Source organism: Macaca fascicularis, chromosome 5 (assembly GCF_037993035.2).
Source record: "Macaca fascicularis isolate 582-1 chromosome 5, T2T-MFA8v1.1".
NCBI classification, from domain to species: domain Eukaryota; kingdom Metazoa; phylum Chordata; class Mammalia; order Primates; family Cercopithecidae; genus Macaca; species Macaca fascicularis.
Window position 1 is genome coordinate 14,508,674 of NC_088379.1, and position 20,898 is coordinate 14,529,571.

Below are 20,898 nucleotides of genomic sequence, written 5' to 3' on the forward strand. Positions count from 1 at the left end.
ATGATGGTTTCCAGCTTCATCCATGTCCCTGCAAAGGACATGAACTCATCCTTTTTTATGGCTGCCTAGTATTCCATGGTGTATGTATGCCACATTTTCTTTATCCAGTCAATCATTGATGGGCATTTGGGTTGGTTCCAAGTCTTTGCTATTGTGAATAGTGCTGTAATAAACATATGTGTGCATGTGTCTTTATAGTAGAATGTTTTACAATCATTTGGGTCTATACCCAGTAATGAGATTGCTGGGTCAAATGGTATTTCTGGTTCTAGATCCTTGAGGAATCACTACACTGTATTTCACAATGGTTGAACTAATTTACACTCCTACCAACAGTGTAAAAACATTCCTATTTCTCTACATCCTTTCCAGCATCTGTTGTTTCCTTTCTTTTTAACAATTGCCATTCTAACTGGCATGAGATGGTATCTCATTGCGGTTTTGAGTTGCATTTCTCTAATAACCAGTGACAAGGAGCTTTTTTTCATATGTTTGTTGGCTGCATAAATGTCTCCTTTGAGAATTGTCTGTTCATATCCTTCGCCCACTTTTTGATAAGGTTGTTTGTTTGGTTTTTTTGTTTGTTTGTTTGTTTTTGTAAATTTAAGTTCCTTGTATATTCTGGATATTAGCCCTTTGTCAGATGGATAGATTGCAAAAATTTCTCCCATTCTGTGGGTTGCCTGTTCACTCTGATGATAGTTTCTTTTGCTGTGCAGAAGCTCTTTAGTTTAATTAGATCACATTTGTCAATTTTGGCTTTTGTTACCATTTTTTTTGGTGTTTTAGTCATGAAGTCTTTGCCCATGCCTATGTCCTGAATGGTATTGCCTAGGCTTTCTTCTAGGATTTTTATGTTGTTAGGTCTTACATTTAAGTCTTTAACCCACCTTGAGTTAATTTCTGTGTAAGATGTAAGGAAGGGGTCCAGTTTCAGTTTTCTGCATATGGCTACCCAGTTTTCCCAACACCATTTTTTAAAATAGGGAATCCTTTCCCCATTGCTTGTTTTTATCAGGTTTGTCAAAGATCAGATGGTTGTAGATGTGTGGCATTATTTCTGAGGCCTCTGTTTTGTTTGATTGGTCTATATATCTGTTACCATGCTGTTTTGTTACTGTAGTCTTGTAGTATAGTTTGAAGTCAGGTAGCATGATGCCTCCAGCTTTGTTCTTTTTGCTTAAGATTGTCTTGGCTATACGGGCTGTTTTTTGGTTCTATATGAAATTTAAAGTAGTTTTTCTAATTCTGTGAAGAAAGTCAATGGTAGCTTGATGGGAATATCATTGAATCTATAAATTACTTTGGGCAATATGGCCATTTTCACAATATTGATTCTTCCTATCCATGAGCATGGAATGTTTTTCCATTTGTTTGTGTCCCCTCTTATTTCCTTGAGCAGTGGTTTGTAGTTCTCCTTGAAGAGGTCCTTCACATCCCTTTAAGTTGTATTCCTAGGTATTTTATTCTCTTTGCAGCAATTGTGAAAGATCTGTTTGTCTATTATTGGTATATAGGAATGCTTGTAATTTTTGCACATTGATTTTGTATCCTGAGACTTTGCTGAAGTTGTTTATCAGCTGAAGGAGATTTTGGGCTGAGACAATGGGGTTTTATAAATATGCAATCATGTCATCTGCAAATAGAGACAATTTGACTTCCTCTCTTCCTATTTGAATACCTTTTATTTCTTTCTGTTGCCTGATTGCCCTGGCCAGAACTTCCAATACCATGTTGAATAGGAATGGTGAGAAGGCATTCTTGTCTTGCACTTGCTTTCAAAGGGAATGCTTCCAGCTTTTGCCCATTCAGTATGATATTGGCTCTGGGTTTGTCATAAATAACTCTTATTATTTTGAGATACGTTCCATCAATACCTCATTTATTGAGAGTTTTTAGCATGAAGAGGTGTTGAATTTTATTGAAGGCTTTTCTGCATCTGTTGAGATAATCATGTGGTTTTGTCATTGGTTCTGTTTATGTGATGGATTACATTTATTGATTTGCATATGTTGAATCAGCCTTGTATCCCAAGGATGAAGCTGACTTGATCATGGTGGATAAGCTTTTTGATGTGCTGCTGGATTTGGTTTGACAGTATTTTATTGAGGATTTTCGCATCAATGTTCATCAGGGATATTGGCCTGAAATTTTTTGTTGTCATTGTGTCTCTGCCAGGTTTTGGTATCAGGATGATGCTGGCCTCATGAAGCAGTGGTTATTTTTAAGGCTTAATTAAAGTTTGCCTCTTGTGCCTGCCCTTCACCATACAGAATGGTTTTTATGCAACTTGAAATTATGTTCTATACTAAGGAGGTTAAAAGAAAAGAAGCCAGGCTCTGACTATTAGAGGACATACCACATTTTAATGACTCATCACAGACATGGCAATGTGTAAGTGCCTCCTAAAAGGTGCAGAGGAGACAAATAGGACCAAGGAGTGTGGAGGAGGAGTGCAAGGTAAGCTACAGCATCTAGGCTAGGTCTGACCCTAGAGCTAGGAGTGGACAGAGTAGGATGAAGGGGCTTATAACACTCACAAGCAGTCCCAGGCATGGCAGTTGATGCTCTATGGTCACTGTCTTGAAATTTCCAATAGTTGCATTTTTGCACTTGTGTTTTGCAAGTAAAGTGGGACAACTGGGCACGTACCAGGGGCTTGGACTCTCCTTTCCTCTTTCAGACAGCTCCCTTGTTCCTGCCCGGCAACCACTGCCACCTTCTATTCCCAATGGGCAGCTAGCTAGGCACAGGCATGAGGAAGGTCAGGTGTGCACATTCCGTAAGCCAAATTGCAGGGCAGGGTCCAATGCCTATGAGCGTCTGCTCTCACCAACCAGTATCCTTGTGCCCATGGGAGTTACATGAAATAGCAAATAGAAAACACTATGACAAGTCACAAAAGAGACCACAGGAAAAGCGAAAGGCATCTGGCTTTTCAAACAAGGTATCTCACATTTTCATTTTGTTCTGGTCCCATAAATTATGTTGCTGGCCCTCAGGGTAAAATGAGGTGGAAAGAATCTCTGGGAACCCAATGGGTACAAATAAAAGAGAAGTTGATTCACGCTACTTGAATTTTGAGTGCCACAAATCTACCTTATGTAGAACTCTCTAGGGCATTGTAGGACACTTAGCATCCCAGACCCCTTTCCCCCTAAATAAAAGTGTCAATCCCAAATACTTCCAAGGGATTGTGATGCCACATCCCCACAATTGAATTAAAACCCATGGAGGTTTTCTCCCAAAAACCAGGGTGCTCAAAGGAAATGTTAATATAAGAAATGGACTATGAGATCTTTAAAATTTCAGCATTGAAGGGACCTTAGAAGCTGTCGATCAAAATCCCTGGAGTTTTCAACTCCTTGAGAACCCTCGATGACCAGTCTACCCGCAGATTGTCAAGAGTGAGTCTGATTTCCAGTTCCAGGAATACAGCTCGAGCAGGCTCCTTTCCCTTCTGAAGCATGGCCCTTTGCCCAGAGACACATCTTCACAGTGTGTGATGAACACAAGCAAGCCCCAGTACATACTCCCAGCCTTCCTAGACATGGTAAGGAAAAGAGGAGACTTTCTAGACAGAAAGGAGGGGCATGGTTACAGCCCCTTACCCTGTCCAGGCAGAGTTAGACCTGAGTGGTGGCATCATCCCTGCTGTCTATGGCTAGAGATATTCTTGGCTTTGGCTTCATCCATCAAGGGTCTGGCAGGTGTAACAGCAATGTTCTATCCACATAAAAGGCCTTCAAAGGCTACCACTTGGACAGCCATGGCTTTGGGATTGGGTTGGGAGACCAGGTGTTTAAGAATTAGGTTCTATGGGTAGAACTAACCCATCAATCTTTTAAAAATACATACAGCTAATTCTCACTATTCACAGTTGTTATGTTCTATAAAGTCATTGTGAATTTGAACCATTGCTCCCAGGGAAATAAAGAGTTAGGTTCATGAGAGCCCCTGGTCATATTTTTGGCAACTGATCATTACATAACCTTGTTTTACATATGCTTACATTTAAGAACATCTTATTTTACATATATATTGCTGATTCATTAACATTGAATTCATGGTCAACACTGCTATAACTCATGCCTGAACGAAGCTTATCTAACACATGTATTTTCTTCATAAGGCACATCATAATTTTCTTGCACTTAGAAACACTAGTCAGCATTTCTATGCTTGGAGGACATTTTAAATAGCAAAATTACAAACAAAAAGTACAAAAATGCAAGAAACAGCACTAAATATGCTGCCAAAAAGGACACTTGTTTACAGACGGAGAGCTGAAAGGAGAAAGCAGAACATTGTCATCTTTGACCTGAGAGTTGTGTTTATCCATCCACAAAGGACCAAGAAAGCACCATGAGTTTTGACTGGGGGCTTGCAAATAAATTTTAGCAAGTAGATGAATTTGCAATTATAGAATCTTCACACAATGAGGACTTTTTCTAAAAGTCATTCACACATTTACCTACCAGAAATAGCATCTGTACTTAAACTTGGCTTAGCTGGTCTCCAGTCAAGTCATGTTAGGTAGGTTTATATCTAAGACCTCTAAGTGGCTAAGAAGACACCATAGTAATCTCTGTATGATTGACGGAATTTAAGGATTTTCTCTTCCTTATCTATTGTTTTTTATGATAAGCTACTATATTTGTAATAAGGAAAAGCAATTCTATTTAGTATTTAAAAGGATTAAAATTAAAACAACTTTTTGGTAATTTCAAGATAAAGTCCACGCCCCTGCTTGGGACACCAGACTTCACAACGTTTACGTCTTGGGTTTCATCTTCTAATATTCTTCAGAAGCACTTTTCACTTCGACCATCATGAACCACCTAAAACTTCCCAAATGTATACCCCTGTTTTCCACCTTCTGCTTGGAACATCCTATAGGTTAAGAAACTGGCTTGGGGAGATTATTCAAAATTACACAACTAATGGAATGATAAAAAAACAAAACAAAACAAAACAAAAAACACAGTTGCTCTGAAGCCCATACTATCTCCCCAGACTCAGAATGAAAAACTGAAACTGTCAAGGTGATATTTTTCTAATTATCTTTGTGCCATAATCTCAGCATAGCCACATTAATTGCTTATACTGCTTTCAACGTTATCTGGGAGAAGAAAAACCCTAAAATATACTCTCTGCCATTACCATATATACAGAAGGTCAAAATGATGCCAGAAAGGTGTTTTTGCCTTTTGAGAGAATGATCCAGTGTATTCAGAGCAATATTTCAGCCAGACATTCAAGCCCAGTTTGCAAACACATGCCCTGTGTAGTCAGATTTCATTAATATGGTCTACTCTGGTTTCTTTGTTTTTTTCATTCTAAGAATTTAATATTGAATTTCAAAACCCAAATGGCATAAATAAATTCCAGATGTCCTCCCAAATCCCTAAATCTCATATTAGACTAAGGAGAGGCATTGCTATATATGAGTAGATGGTTACATTTAATTCCCTGAAAAACCAAAAGGATCTTTGGGAGACTCTTCAGCCTTCTTCCACCAAGAAAACACACTAACTCTCCTGAGTTTCTTAAGAAGCTGAGTTCTCAAGATCCATAGTCCAGCTGTCTGACATATGTTGTGCTGCATTCCTCCCCTCAAGGGGCAAAAGAGCATCGTGGTGAACTGCAGGGCACAGAAGCCAGGCTGACTGGGTTCCAATCCAACTGGTGGCTTTGGACAAGTCAATTAAGCTCACTATTCCTCAGCTTTCTGTAAAATGGGGGTAAACATAGTACCTACACCTCAAAAGGCTGTTGCAAAAATTAATGAGTTAATAATTTAAAGTGTTTAGCACAGTGCCAGCTGCACAGTAAAATGTCTACACTCTTATTTCCTAAGAGGTGATGTATAAAGAGCTGACCTGGGAGGTCCTCAATGGCTGAGAAATTCCCTTCCCTCTTTCCCTCTATATAGACAAGTCTAAGTCTTCAACCTTTGATTAGTAAGATTCATCCTTCTGTGGGGGACTAATCCACTAACTTCAGATCTCAGACCCCTCCCCTAAATCTGGCCCATCCCCTACTTTTCCTACCTAAGTCAGCATTCTTGATCCTTGTGCGTTAGTCATAGGCAACTTGATCGGCAGCATAACTCCACTTTCAAAATATAAAAGTTCTGTCTTCAGAACATTTGTGAACATAGCTTCAAGTCTGCAATTAATTAAAGAAGATCATATATGTAAAACACCAAAGGACTTACAATAAGTGATAAAAAAAATTATAGTTTTCTTCCTTCTTTCTCTTCCCCCATTAATGGCTGGCACCTCTGTTTGTAAGAAACATGTGACTATGACATGAAAGATTCATTGCTAACCTTTGACAGAGCATTTACAGCCCATATATCCTTTAGCATCTCAGTTTCATGCCTCTAGACCACACGTCAGTGCCAGATGGTAACTGGGCAAGCTTGGCTATTTCACGCTTGACTATCTTTTCACTTTTCAGTAGTAACAAAAACTTGCCTAATAACTTATTGTTTACAAAGTGCTTTCACATACATTCCCTTCAGTACACTCTATATCAATACTATAAGTAAGTATCATCATCATTATCATTATGATTTTGCAGCATGGAAAACACAAACCTGGAAAGGTAAAAAGACTGGCCCAAATCCACTCTGCAGATAAAAGGTTCAGTGAGGATTTGAACCTGGGTTACCTGCCTTGAAATTTTGTAGTTTTTTTCTCCCAAATTTCATTGCTAACATGATAGGATTAAATAATGAAAACCTTAAAATATACCTCATTAATTATTTGGTTACATACCTTCCCTTGATGGGTTTTTTTTTTATTTTAAGCTTTGATTTTTCTGCTTTGTCTGTTGTTACCATGGTTGGGAAGATCAAGCTGAGCTTAGTCTTTCAGCCAAGTGGAGCTGTTTTTGTAGGTTACAGTGATGTGTGTTGGATGGTTGGTCTTTTTTTTTTTTTTTAAGACACGTTTAATTGTTCTTTTTGTTCAAGTAGAACAAAAATTTCATGGTCATAAGAGACCTAGGTTCATTCTACCTTTCTGTTCCTCCATCCTGGTATGTATGGTATGCAGTTCTCCCTATCGTAATCACAAGACATCTACTCTACCTCAATGCCATGCCTGCATTCTGGATCAATGGCAAACTACACAGAACAAAATCTGAACATGTGAGACCACCTGAGCCTTTCTCTTCTGGGAAACTTTCCCAGAAACCTCTTCCATCAACCTCTGCTTACTTATTATTGTCCCAACTCAGTGGGTCACAGCCTTCACTAGCCACAAAGACTCCTGGGAAGGTGGGCATTTACCTGGCCACATTGTCTCCCCAGACAAATGAGGCTTCTGTTAACAAGAAATAATGGCAAAATGAACACTGGAAAGCAACTAACAGAATCTTCTAAGAAAATTACCATTTTTTGAGAGCCTGAAATGTGTTAGGCACAAACTAAGACAATACGAAGGAAGAAATGTCACTATCTTTGCATTAGACATATAGAAAGTGATATTCAGGAAGATGTAAACCGTGAAGTGAGATGCCCTTGTCTCTGAACATTGCTATATGGGTTTTTATCATGTGATGATACCCAGTTCAGAGCAGACACTCAGAAAATGGCTTCAAATGTTTCCTTCCCTTTCTCTCCTCTCTCGAAATTAGAAATGCAATGTCAGCTTCCACTTGGAATGCCTTTATATTTGCATTGTCTAATTAATCTTGTTATCATCCCACTATGGCTACCATTCTGGCCAGTGTTATCTGTATTCTCTAACCCATCACATCCCTGACTTGTCAGATCCTGTCAACCCTTTTCTGTGTCATGTTCTGTCTTTTCGGTTGACTCTCTAGAGCTGTAATGACATTGTTTTCACTTTTAACATAATCAGCTAAGACACAGTCTTTGGCTTGGTGATTTATCAGCCTCTTCATTGTACTTGGCAATTAGGAGGAGCTCAATGATGTCTGTTGAATGAATGAATCTCAGCTTCATCATTTACCAGCTGTGTGATCTTGGGCACGTTTCATAGCTTTAATGAGTGAGGAAAAAAAATAAATGTTTGTTGTTATAAGCAACTGAGACCTGGGAGGTGTTTATTATGCAGCAGCATTAATAGCAGCATTAGCTGATGACTACAGCCTGCCACCATGTAGATGGGGGAAGGAAATTTATGGAAGAGATGCTCAGCAGATAATGCCAAAAACACTTGCCATAGAATATTATCCATGCTCTAATAAGACACATTGTTTCTCTAGCATTAGTTAAAATGAACAGACAATCCTGGATTGTAATAACTTCACATATAATAAATACTAAAGAAATTACACGTAAATTTTCCATATTGTATACATGCTCTGCGATTTTTAAAATAGGTATGGAACACGACCATGGAGGAAAAAAATATATTTCCTGGGCAAGCATCATCCCGTTGCATCAGCGGTCAAGTACATGGGATGATCATGACAATTCAAAATATCCAGAATACTTCTCTCACTGTCACAGCTGCTTTACAAATATGTTGGGTTTGAGGTATGGGAATGGTCTCTCTGAACAGTGAGTAGAATGGGTAAATAATATCTTTTTTGTGAGGCAAGAATAGCACCTTTTGATTGTCAGTGAAAACCAAAGCTGGAGTACTTTTGAAAAGCTGACGTATCATCACCTGGAGCTTCATCCCAAGTGGAATGAAAATACACACCAGAGTTGAACGGAGTTTTTCCTCTTGCTTTGCACACTCATGTGTCTGACTTCTTTTCATGAAACATCCAGTGAAATGGGGATTTTACAAGCAAACGAGCAGATGTTTGGCACCATATATAAGTTCATACATAAAGGTATGAATTAAAATCTAGTATATTTCCAGGCCTTTGTCAAATAGCAAGGGAAAGCTCTTAAGAGATCTCTTTTTTCAGGCAGCATAAACTACTGGAAATATACTTGTGTACCTTAGAATCATGAAGACCTGGGTTTGATTCCAGGTCTGCTATTTAACAAATGTGCAGCCTTGAGCATATTATCTCTCACCACTAAGTGTTTTCCTCATCTGTGCAAAGGAGATAATAATATTTAAAATGCTTCAAATGGCATTTCCACATTTGCAGTCAAAAGAAGTTGAATATCAGTGATTTCATGTGGTTCAACTTAGACCCGTCTCTCGGGACTGACTCCAGAATAACAGAGCTCATGTATGTCTATTAGTCACAACTCTTTCGGTTGCAGATGAGAAGCACCCATCTCAAACCAGCTTAAGAAAAGAGGGAATGCATGAGCTCATGAAACTGGGCAATCTAGGAATAGTGTTAGCTTCATGTATGGTGGGATCCAGGGGCTCAAAAGATGCTTCAAGTATTTTTTTCTCTTTCTCCCTCTGACTTCCTTCTGTATCTGTTGACTGTCATACATGGTGGAGAAGATGATCAATGACAGGCTTCACTAAGAGCAAAAGGGATTCCTCCCTCCCAAGGGCTGTCTTCCTTGTGTTCCATACTCATCCCTCAACTAACCACTGTTGCCAGAAGTGCAAGAGATGGCCTGTTTTGCTTAGTCTACCCTGGCTGACCCACTCACCCCAGGGAAGGCAGCAGGAGTGAAGGACACTATGCATGACAGCCCAACTAGAACCGCAAAAAATAGGAAAAGCATTACCCAAAGATTACTGGGGTGCTGAGCAAGCAGAATAAAAAGATGTCCACTACAGTGTACACAACATAACACAGATCCCAGCACATGGAAGATGGGTTAACAGCTGTAGAGTTTCCTGTGCAATCCTCAAAGGATGCAAGAGACACAATTTACTGTCTTACTCAAAGGTAAGATGAACAGCTTTTCCTGATTTGCCTGGGACTTCTCTGGTTTTAGCACTGAAAATCCCACGCTGTGGAGAACTCCTCGGTTTTAGACTGAACTATCCCAGTTTTAAAACTGAAAGCCTCACATCTTAGGAACCCCTTCAGTCCCAGGAAAATTAGGATAGCTGGTCACTGTATCCAAAAATGGCACTTGTGACTGTAAACCTTAGCTACAGTTGAGGGCATGTTAAGTCAGTTTACTGTTGCTGCATCATGGCATAGTATGGCACATGAAAAACTGCAGATAGTCCCCTGGAAAAAAATGCACAGCCCGAGTCTGTGTTACTTGCAGTTACAGCATCTAAGCCTTTGCTTTGCCTCCCTCCTCTGCCTTTTCTTTTTCTTTTACTGTGTCTTTCTCCCTTTTTCTTTTTCCTCACTTTTTCCCCTTCCTCTCCTTCCTTCTTTTTTCCTTCCTTCCAATCTTTCTCTCTTCTCTTATTTTCTTCTCTTTTTTAAATGTTCTTTTGTGGCTACATATTTACCTTTCAAATAACATGTGACTTAGATGTTGTTTGCAATCTCCAAAGGAGCTGCTATATGTTCCTGGACTAAAACAAGCCAGCCTCAGTAAATGTCCTTATCCTCCATGATCTACCAATTAAGTGAGAGCTTCATTGTTGATTAAGACAGGAAGTACATGTGTGATTCCTGTGGACTGGTTGAGACAGCATGGTCATGCTGATGCATATGAGGAATGGAAAAATTGGGGGGAAAAGATAGTGATGATTGTGAAACTAAGAGATTGGAAATTCGAAGGGCTTGATACTAGGTTCTTTTAAGGGACATTTTGGTTCAACTATTTACATAGGGGATGCATCTATTTATCCATAATGAAAATTGCTGAGATTTGGAACCTCCTTCTTCTTTTGAATCAATTAATGAATGAAACTGGGCAATCTAGGAATAGTGTTAGCTTCATGTATGGTGGAATCCAGGGGCTCAAAAGATGCTTCAAGTAATATAAATCAGGAAGTGCTTCTTGGTCTCAAACTATACTTTGAAGTTAGGCGTGCATTTGAATGTTTTCAATCCAAATATTAAAATTAGAAAGAAGGCAATTTCCAGTAGTCTTCAAAGGAGAACTCTTATTCGGGAAAATAGAGTCTTCTAAATTATACTTTTGAGAGTGATATGAATTTTGCTTTTATTAGGTGCTAAAGTTCTAAAGAATTAACTCCACTTAGGAAGCAAATCCAAATACTCTCTCCTGACAAGGTTTCCACCAAGTGGCGGTCATATACTTGGGACTTCCACTACATTTTCAGCATTCATATGTCACTTATACAATTTTCATGATTACCTAGTATTACCAGCACCATTTATTTATCTGGCATTTTTCTACAAGTTGACTTTTTAAATTAGACACACTGAGTTGATGCAGCCAATGCGGCTCACTAGGATGTATGTGTATCAATGTCAGAGGGACCAGGCTGATTCCCAGATCTTGTTTTTGAAATCCTGTGGGAAAGAAAATTATTGTCACCTACAAAAAAAGCAGAGAAAGGACTTGGAGCCTCACCATCTGGCCCTTACCTTGGTTCTACCTTTTGGTAGCCTTGAGATTTGGTTTAACTGACTTTAATTTTCTACCCACACAGTGGTAAAGATTAATTAAGATAATGCCCAGAAGAATCAATGAACTTTGCTAGCAGCTAACAAATGTTAGCCAGGAAACTTGTTAGTCTCACTGGTTGCAAGTGGCAAAGACTTGCATAGTTCTTTAGGGCAGATGGTTCATTTATTCTGGGAAAGCCAACCAAATGGTGAATGTAAAGAGAAGATCATTTTCTGAAATATGTGGTTTCAAGTTGTTACACTGCCTTGGAGAAAATGATGTAAAAAAAAAAAAAATTAAGTTACAGCCAGGGACCATCTCTGCAGGCTAGGATATTTTGAGAGGAAATATGTCTTAATTAGGAAGGGACAAAGAACATGTCATAGTGTTCACTTCCCTCGGCTTCTTCAGACCGGATTTTGATCTCTTGCGGTTAGTGAGTCAGAGGTAAGGATGAGAAGGGAAAGGAAAAAAAAATATTTTAGCAAAATTTTGAGAGTCTCTGTACACAAGTTGTGCTGATTAAGGCTCAAGTGAGAAAACAGCCCCGAATTAGGGAGAGGCGAGTCTCTCCTTCCTCTGCAGGGAAACCAGCATCATTTTAGATTTTAGGGGGTTTTTAAACATTCTATTTTCTGATTATGTTGATATATAGGAAGGCTACTTTCATGCATGTATTTTTGTATCTGTAAATTCTGTTAAACATATATTATTTCTAATGGCCCTTGTTAAATTTGCTGCATTGTTTAGGTGTATAGTTTTATTATCTTCAACAATGATAACTTAGCCTCCTCCTATCCATTAACTATACCTTTTATTGTTTGTTTCCTGCCTTATCATATATAAATTATTTTACCATTATTTAAGAATGATTTTACAAGTTTTCCATTTTTAATCTACTACAGTAAGAATGACTTTGAAAACTGAGCAATTAACAGCCCAACGAATAGCTAAAAATCTTTCGTGGTAACTTACATATAATATAATGATACACTGGGAATGCCTTTGTAATCCTGTGATGAAAACAATGGGAAAGAAGGCCTGTGAAGTTATATCAGTGAGTGATATTTTAATTGAACACATGAATGAACATAATGGAAGGTAAGCACCAAAATTTGACTACAAGGCTTCAAATGTGAGATAACACCAATAAATTATTAACCACCTCACTCAGCATTCAGTTAAGAAAATAGCATCAGGTAGAGATTTAAGGCAAGAAATTAAAGTCTTAAAGAGCCATTGAAAGAACTGTAAATAATCTATATATGAGATCAAATTGTATTCAACTATACTGAACTATGCAACACACAAGTGAATCTACATAAAAACTGGTAAAAACTGAAGAAGATCTGTAGTCTGCCTAATCCTATTGTACTCATGTCAATTTTTTTATTCTATGATTATTATAGCAATATAAGATGTCACCATTTGAAGAAGCTAGGGTATTTTTGTAAATTGTTTTGCAACTTCTTATTAGTCTATAAGTATTTCTAAATAAAAAATAATTGTTTAAAAGGGGTTCATGAGACCAACAATTGCAGGAAAAAAGCATTCTGTCTGGCTGTAAACCAAGAAGAACAAGCTTGCTGGGAAGCCATAGGAAAGTGTGAGATTCTAGGATCTCACCCAGAAGTTGCTGCAAACCATACATCAGCTGGCTGTTTCCACTCTGTAACTGACACCGAAGAATAATGTCCTCTAATTATTTTCTATCTTTCACAACCCTGTGTGTGCCCTCCTTGGCTGACTGTAATTAGGAACTGTGCCTACAAGTGATTCTGGGAAATGTAGTTCCAGGCTTCCAGTCCCTGTTGCCTCAGAGAGAGAGTAGAAAGGGCCAGGGATAGTGCTGAGTTGAAAACATACATCCCCCAACTCACTCATATTCAACAGATACTATAAACTTACATTCTAGCCTTTGAAAGGAGATTAGAAGAAGGAAATTAATCAAAACTTCTGGTTTATAAATAAAAGAAATTTATAAATAATTCCATTTCCCAGCATGGTTTCTTAGCCTAATATTCTAGTTATCTTCATCCAAAGAATTTGTAATAAAAATATTTTCATAGGATTTTTTTTCCAGTTTTTAAAGCAATTCCATATGTACTCTCTCACTGGCCCTCCAAACAATTTTGAGAAATAGATATTAATGGAAACACTTAAGATTTATCTGATACTTTCATTTCTACTATCACATTTCCTTGTAACTCACCAACAAAACTAGGCTTCTTGAGGTTCCCTAAACACAACATGCTGTCATTCCATTTCTTTGCACATGTGGTTCCTTCAACTGAAAATGTCTTTCTCTGGTAGGAATTCCTCCTTGTTCCTACACATCTTCACACCCTGTCCCATCAGCTCTTTCTAGGAAGAGACTGAGGCTGACGGGGTATGAACAGGCAGCCCCATCCTGCAGAGGGTTAGGCTCTGCTGCCCTTGCAGGGACCCAGGCATTGACCAGCAGGCAGCAGATGTGACCCAGGATTTGCTCCTCAAGCTGCCTCTCTTCACATTAACCACCTCATTCTTGATTAGCCAAACCTAGCAAAACAGACAGGGGAAGAAAGCATTTGGTGGTACACAGAGGGCTTAATAAACGGGCCTCATTAGACTGTTCTCAGACATACGCTTGCTAGTCATACTGCTGCAGGTGAATTTTGAAGGGCCTTTCTTCTACTATTTACTTTTCCCGGTTTGCCCCTGTCTAATCCTCCCTTGCTCCTCTGTAGCATCTCATGTTAGTGTTCTAATGGCTGGACAGCTCTTAGTAAGCAAAGCATCCCTGGCATCAGGGAGCTTACAGACCAGTGAGGGGGACAACCATTATGCGAATTATCTTAGAAATATAGACCTATTGCTATAACCATTACAATAATAAAACAATATTTATGAAATTTTATGAAAGGAGAAAAAATTATAAAGGGGAAGTGTAGGACAGTATAAGAGAATATAGTGGGAAGAGTAAGGGTCGGGAGGGTCAGATCAAAGAAAACATCCCGGGGAAGAAGCATGTGCGTTCCGTTTGAACTAATGAAGGGACTTATTAACGTGAAGGAGGCTGGGAGAGATGCAAGGAGAGAACATTCCAGGCAAACTCTACAGCTGTCAGTCTAAGCTCAGTGGGCACATGAGGGAATCCCCATGGCTTCCTTCTCATGGTGCTCTGGGTAACAATGTCTTGCCTCCAGGCAACTAAATAGGAGAGAGTGGGAAGGGAAAATAAAGGGTCACGGCTCAGAATCTAGGAGAAAAGAAGAGGTGGAGGCAGAATGTGTCATGAGGGGAGCAGGGTTCTGGTCGTCATGGTTTACATTTGGTCACTGCCGCTTACTAGCTTTGTGACCGTAGAAAAGTCACAGCCAACCTATCAATGTTGTTTTGGCAATTCAGTGAGGAGAAAAAAAGACTCAATAGGTATTCGTTCCCTTCTTTTACTTCCTGCAGGCTTGCTATGGACTGAATTGTGTCACCCCAAAATTCATGTGTTGAAGCTTTAACCCCTAGTACGACTTTTTCAGGAGACAGAGGCGTTCATAGCTAATTCAAGTTAAAAGAGGTCATAGGATGGGTCCATAATCCAATAGGACTATGGTCTCTTAAGAAAAGGAAGAGAAAGATCTCCCTCTGCCCAACATATGAGGATACAGAAGGGAGGCAGCCATCTGCAAGTCAAGAAGAGAAGCCTCACCAGAATCCAACCACGCTGGCACCCAGATCTCAGACTTCCAGACTCCAGAACTATGAGAAAATACATTTCTGTTGTTTATGCCACCCAGTCTATGGTATTTTGTTATAGCAGACCAAGCAAGACTCTACTAGAAAATTCTTCTTACAGATGATAAAATGCAAATCTTAACTGAAATAACATTTAAATAATAAATTTATAAAAGGGTAAAAGAAGTGAATGGAACCATAAAATATGAGTTGGACTTATGACTTGATCATTTTCAAGGGGGCACTGATCTTGATTCATTTGATCTTTGTTCATGGCTACTTCAAAAATAAAGACATTCCCACTTGTGTCAAGACAACGTGGATGCCTTTCTGTGTGACCGAACAAAATGTTTTCTCTCTGTTCTTCATTCTTACCATTACACAAAAAATGGAAGGACAATTTGAGCGCTAAGAAAGAAAACCAATAGCAGCAAGCATGGGAGACAAGTACCAAGAGGTGGGTAACAAGGGAAGAAAGACGAAATACACTCCTAAAAGGAAAAGGGGGGAAAAGGTCAAGGCAGAACCCGGGAGCCCTGGCACCTAGTGGTGTCAGCCAATTACACAGATGAAATAGGCAATGGTAGTTGCACATCCCACTGGAAAATACCACTGTCTCAGCCCATTAGTACTGCTACAACAGAATACCACAGATGAGTAATTCATAAACAACAGAAATTTATTTCTGACAGTTCTGGAGGCTGGGATATCCAAGATCAAGGTGCCAACAGGTTTAGGGCCTGGTGAGGTCTCTGTCTCCACTTCCAAGAGGGCACCTTGTTGCTACATCCTCCAGAGGGACAAATGCTATGTCCACACATGACAGAAGGGTAGAGGGCAAAAAGGGCTTAGCTAGTTCCTTCCAGCCTTTGTACAAAGTCATGAATCCCATTCATGAGAGCCCTGCCATTGTGACCTAATAACCTCCTAAAGGCTCCACCTCCTAATATTATCACATTGGATCTTAGGTTCCAATGTATGAATTTGTGGGGAGACACATACATTCAAACCATAGCAACTACATTTTAGTTTTAAAGCCTGAAACATTGCAAAGCACTATCTTGATAAACACCTCATTTGATTCTAACCACAACAAAATGAGGTAAGTGCAATGGGACAGGGATCACATACCCAGTGAGTCAACTGTGTTTTGGAATGTTTAAATGACTCCACAGGGCTCCCTTGGCTGTTAAGTGTTCCAGGCAGTGGTCAAGCTTTGATTTTCTATTTCTAGATCTAGTGTTCTTTCTGAGGCAAATGTTAACATATGCTGTATACCCTTTCATCTAATTTTTACCTGGATTTCCAACGTAAAATTTTCTCCATGTTCTATCTCATTTCCTGGCCACTATACTCCTCCTTCTCCATCCAAAAGTCACTCAATGGTTTCTTTCAGTAAGAAAATAATATTGAATGGAAATGAGAATGGAAAGGAGAAGAGAAGCATGTAAATGGGGCTGGGTCGACAAAATTTCATCTTAGGATACAATTGCTTTCATCCTGGACAAAATGCTTTCAGAGAGATTACCACTTTGTATGACCAAGCAAGGGTTACTATTACGATTTTATTCTGCAGCTGTGAAAACCAAGACTCAGAAACATCAAGGGCCATGTCCAGTGATAGGTATTTTAAGATTGAGAGTCAGATCTCCAGTCCTTGCATCTGCCTCCACCTCCCTACAGTGGACACAGCACTGGCTTGACAGTCGGCTCTTAGGTTCCCGTCCTTCTGCTAACTAGCTGTGTGATCCTGGTCAAGTCTTGTAAGCCCTGGGCATCATTTCTTTTGACTGTCAACCGAAAGGGCTGAGCTGCTTGGTCTCTAAGAACATCCTGTAAAGCAGCTGATAAGAAAGAAATTGCAACAGCTGGTCTTTGAAGACCAGTCAGAGGTGCCCTGATTTCTCCCAGCACAAAAATGATAAGGTGTTCAGCTAATGTTATACTTTTAGAAAAAATATTGTCCAGACTCACTGTGCTATTTCCCAAATACGATTTGGGGAACGAGCCAACAGATAAAGAAGGATATTTATTTTTGTTTGTAATGTCGACGTCTTCTTTCGGGTTCGATCGAACAATCAGGAGATCTGTGTAGGCCACAGCGTCATTGCACGCCGGGGTCCTTGCCCGCTCCCTCTCTCTGCCACCACTCAAAGCCTGGGAGAATGCTTTTGAAAGCGAATCAGGAAATTACTTATCAATCTGAAGCCCTAAAGAGTTATGAATAATCCTTGCTGCCAAAGGAAAGGGGATTTCGAGCAAAAGCTCCACATCTGCGCACACTAGAGTTCAAAGACTCCAGCTGTTGGAAGGTCTTGCGAGCAATGTAAGTAAACAGCCCTCTCTCCATTGAAGTAAACGTCTTCAGGCTTTTTTTCCTTAGAAAGGCATCCTTTGGCTCATGTTGGTGTTTCTCTCTCTCTCTCTCCCTCTCTGGTTTTTGGTTTTTTGTGGGTTTTTTGTTCGTTTTTTTTATTGATGTTCAGGGGTGTTTACCGACTGGGGCTTAGTCAATAACACGACTCCTCTGGGGGTTCCTTTTGCTGAACAAGAGAGGGAAAGCGAAAGTCATCAGAATCGGCTTTGCTTGGGAAGGGTTAGTTTTGAAAAGCCCTTCCTTGCCAATTACGCTCCTTCATAGTTATAGATCCGTACTCAAGAGGAGTGTGAGGCCGACACTGACACTCGCGGGGCAAGCAGAAGTGGCTCTGTAACCCTACTCTGAAAAACAGAATTGTCATCGTGTCTGTTCCTACATAATTCACATTGAAAGTGCTTTCTTCATTTTGATACACTGTAAGATTTTAGTAGAGGAAAAAGAAAGCATTAAAGCGAATATTGTTCTGTGGAGATTTCCTTACAGTGGCATAAATCTTGTGTTCAATTTAGCTTTCGTTAAGGGTGTTGATTTATTTACTGTCTATTTTATTTTGAAACAAATGTGCTCACCACTCCACTTGGCCATGGGGGGATAATGCAATCATTGCAATATGGAAGCAGAAATATCTAAATTGTGTTGGTAAAACTATGAGTTTGCATTACCAGTAATTCTATAAATGAAATGCATAATTTCATAAATGATGCATTGTACTGGGGTACATTTCTTTTATAAGTATTTCAAATCAAATTGTGGGTAATGACTGGGAAGTAGTTAAAAGAAATACAACAAACTTGAACGGAATCGTTTTGTTTGGATCAGCCTTTGTTCCCAGGAACTTGAATGTCCATTTTGCAGATCCCTCATCATGAATTCTATGGCTACACGGAACATATGTCCCGAGTCCTCACACTCTATCTTATCATCAGACTATGTATCTCCCAATTTGTTCTGATTCATGATTTCAGTAAGACTCCACACCCTCAGCCTGGGTTGTGTTCCCCCAACTCACTGGAAAGCTCCTCCAAAATAAAGAATAATTGCCCTTAACTCTAGTTGACATCTGACTTCCTTTCTTCTCTTTGAGTAAGTTTGGTGTACACTTCCACATCCTGTACTGTTAAGACGGGTTTCATTCCCAATATGTCAGTCATTGTCAGCACACACATCAGCTACTTCCAAGAGTCGAAAAGCTCTAGGTTACTGTACATTTACAACAGCAATTTTCTATGTAGCCCTTTCTCAAGCAACTCATCTATACTTTAATTTAAGGTGATCTGTAACCTTTCACCTTTACCTAATAAACAGATAGTATGTGCCTAACATGCTGAAAGCAATAAAAACCAAATGTGACACAATGTTCCCCTTCTTGTATAAACGTGTCTGTAGTTTTTATGCAGCCCAAGTGCACTTTTGTGTTCACGGGCAATAGCTACATAGGGTTGAACACTGACTGAGCTGTGCCGTGGACTGCGTAACGAAATAGGAGGATGAAGTTTGTAATGTGAAGTAAGTTATTCAAATTTGGGGAAATATTGACTGAGCATTTGTCATGTGCTGGGCCCTTCCTCATCATGTCTTGTGTGCTCGTGGGAGCAGCAGGCTCACTGGTAAGGCGTAGAGACTGAACCAGAGTTCCTGAAGACACAAACCAGATTCACGTCTATGTGAATCTGGGTTGGGTTATTTAACTCCTCTGTGCCTCAGTTCCCTTACAATAAAATAGAGCTCATAACAGCAGGGTTCATGTAAAGTTTGAGAGTTGATATAGACAAAGTATTGTTTTTGTCTCTTTCATATATGAGAAAACCAAGGCTAATGAAGTTTACTTGCCTACAATTACACAGGTAATGATAGCTGGCAGGGCTGGGATTTGGAAGTAAATGACCTGTTTTAATCATAATAGAGAAAGTCCACATTTTAAACCACAACCTCCTGCCCTTTTGTTGTTGGATTCTTTCTTCTGCATTCCTTTATCCAGTTCTTACAATAGCATTCTAAATAAACATTATTGACTATGATGATTTCAGACAAGTAAACTGAAGCTCAAAGACAGGAAGTGACTCATCCAAAGTCACATACCTAGAAATTAGCATCACTGATGTCTGAACACAGGTTTTCAAATTCCAAGTTTGGTGCATTTTTTTTTTCTCTTGCCAATCTGTGAATGAATGGGTCAGGCCCACAACTGCCCTTTGGGAAAGAGTGAAATAAATAACAATGCTAATGGTCACCATCAATTAAGCTCTCACTCTGTGCTTGGCACAGAATCTCTTTAATTAAAGTAGGTCCCTGTGCCCCTTTGGTAATAAATTCTCTAGATGATTCTGGTATGCACTAAAGTTTGACAGTTCTATAATCTGGGACAAAATGGAAATTGTTATATCCAGTATGACCTAACCTGAAGAAGGTGAAAAGTCCTGATAGGGACGAGAAATTTGACATTTTCCCCAACTCAAATTTGTTGATTACCCTGGGGTCAGAATCAACACTATTTCAGGGTTATTTCCTGTCTTGTTGATACCTCCATGCTTTCTTCATCTTTTGGCCCATATCATCTGAACTTTTTATCATCTTTGATTGCATCAGGTTTCAATCATCAGCAGATGGGTGGATTTCTTTCTCGTGTAGGCTTTTCATGGCAAATTTGTGCAACTCAATGGGATTCATCATCAAATTGAAATAAAGCTATAAAAAATATTAAAAAAGAAATAAAGCTATAATATCTATGAGAAATTTACTCAGTAAACTTTATACAGAGAAGCCAGCAACAAAGAGTATTTACTGTGTTGAATATAATACATTCAATATAATATATTCAATGTTGAATATAGTATATTCAAGTTGGTTTCTCTGAAAACTATAGTGCCCAGATAGATATGAGCCAACAAGGGATGCCAAACACAAACTTGGTGTACTAGGAACTTTAGATGCCCGGGAAGAGGTCATGGAGGGAGTAGTGGAGCAGGAACCATTGAACACTGGAAATAATTTCTTGTGATGTCAGGACTTGAAGCAAAATATCCCTGGCTTTCAATTCTGGCTTATCCACTTTCTATCTGACTTTCTAACTGCAAGGCTCCAAGCACATCACTTACCTCTTAGTTTATGTAACACACACAAACAACTTAGCACAGCAACTAGCATAATAGATGCCTAAGAAACAAGAGTTCCTTTCCTCTTTAGCTCTGGTCCATTCAATCCACAAATTTGCACTGAGGACTTACATGTCCTAAACATTATTTTAGATATAATAGTGAACAAAAGCCAAAGTCCCTGCCTTCGTGGAGCTTGCACTTGACAGGAGACAAACCACAGAATCATAAACCAGAATGTAAGTTCAGAAATTGAAAAGTGGTATGAATAAAATAAAACAGAATAACAAGACAGAGTGACTAGGTACCAGGAAGGAGCT

At 39.3% G+C, this 20,898-nt stretch overlaps 1 protein-coding gene across 2 annotated transcripts in view; it reads left to right on the plus strand.

Annotated features, from left to right (window-relative positions):
• The window catches only part of C1QTNF7 (C1q and TNF related 7), a 108,085-nt gene that overhangs the window by 18,238 nt on the left and 68,949 nt on the right, over positions 1 to 20,898 (plus strand). Inside the window, exon 1 of one of the 2 annotated variants that reach the window (XM_065544795.1) lies at positions 17,210 to 17,432. The exons of the other annotated variant lie outside the window; for it this stretch is intronic. The gene's annotated coding sequence lies outside the window, so the exon portion shown is untranslated. Of the gene's footprint in view, positions 1 to 17,209; positions 17,433 to 20,898 lie in introns of those variants that run through there. 2 annotated transcript variants of the gene reach the window in all.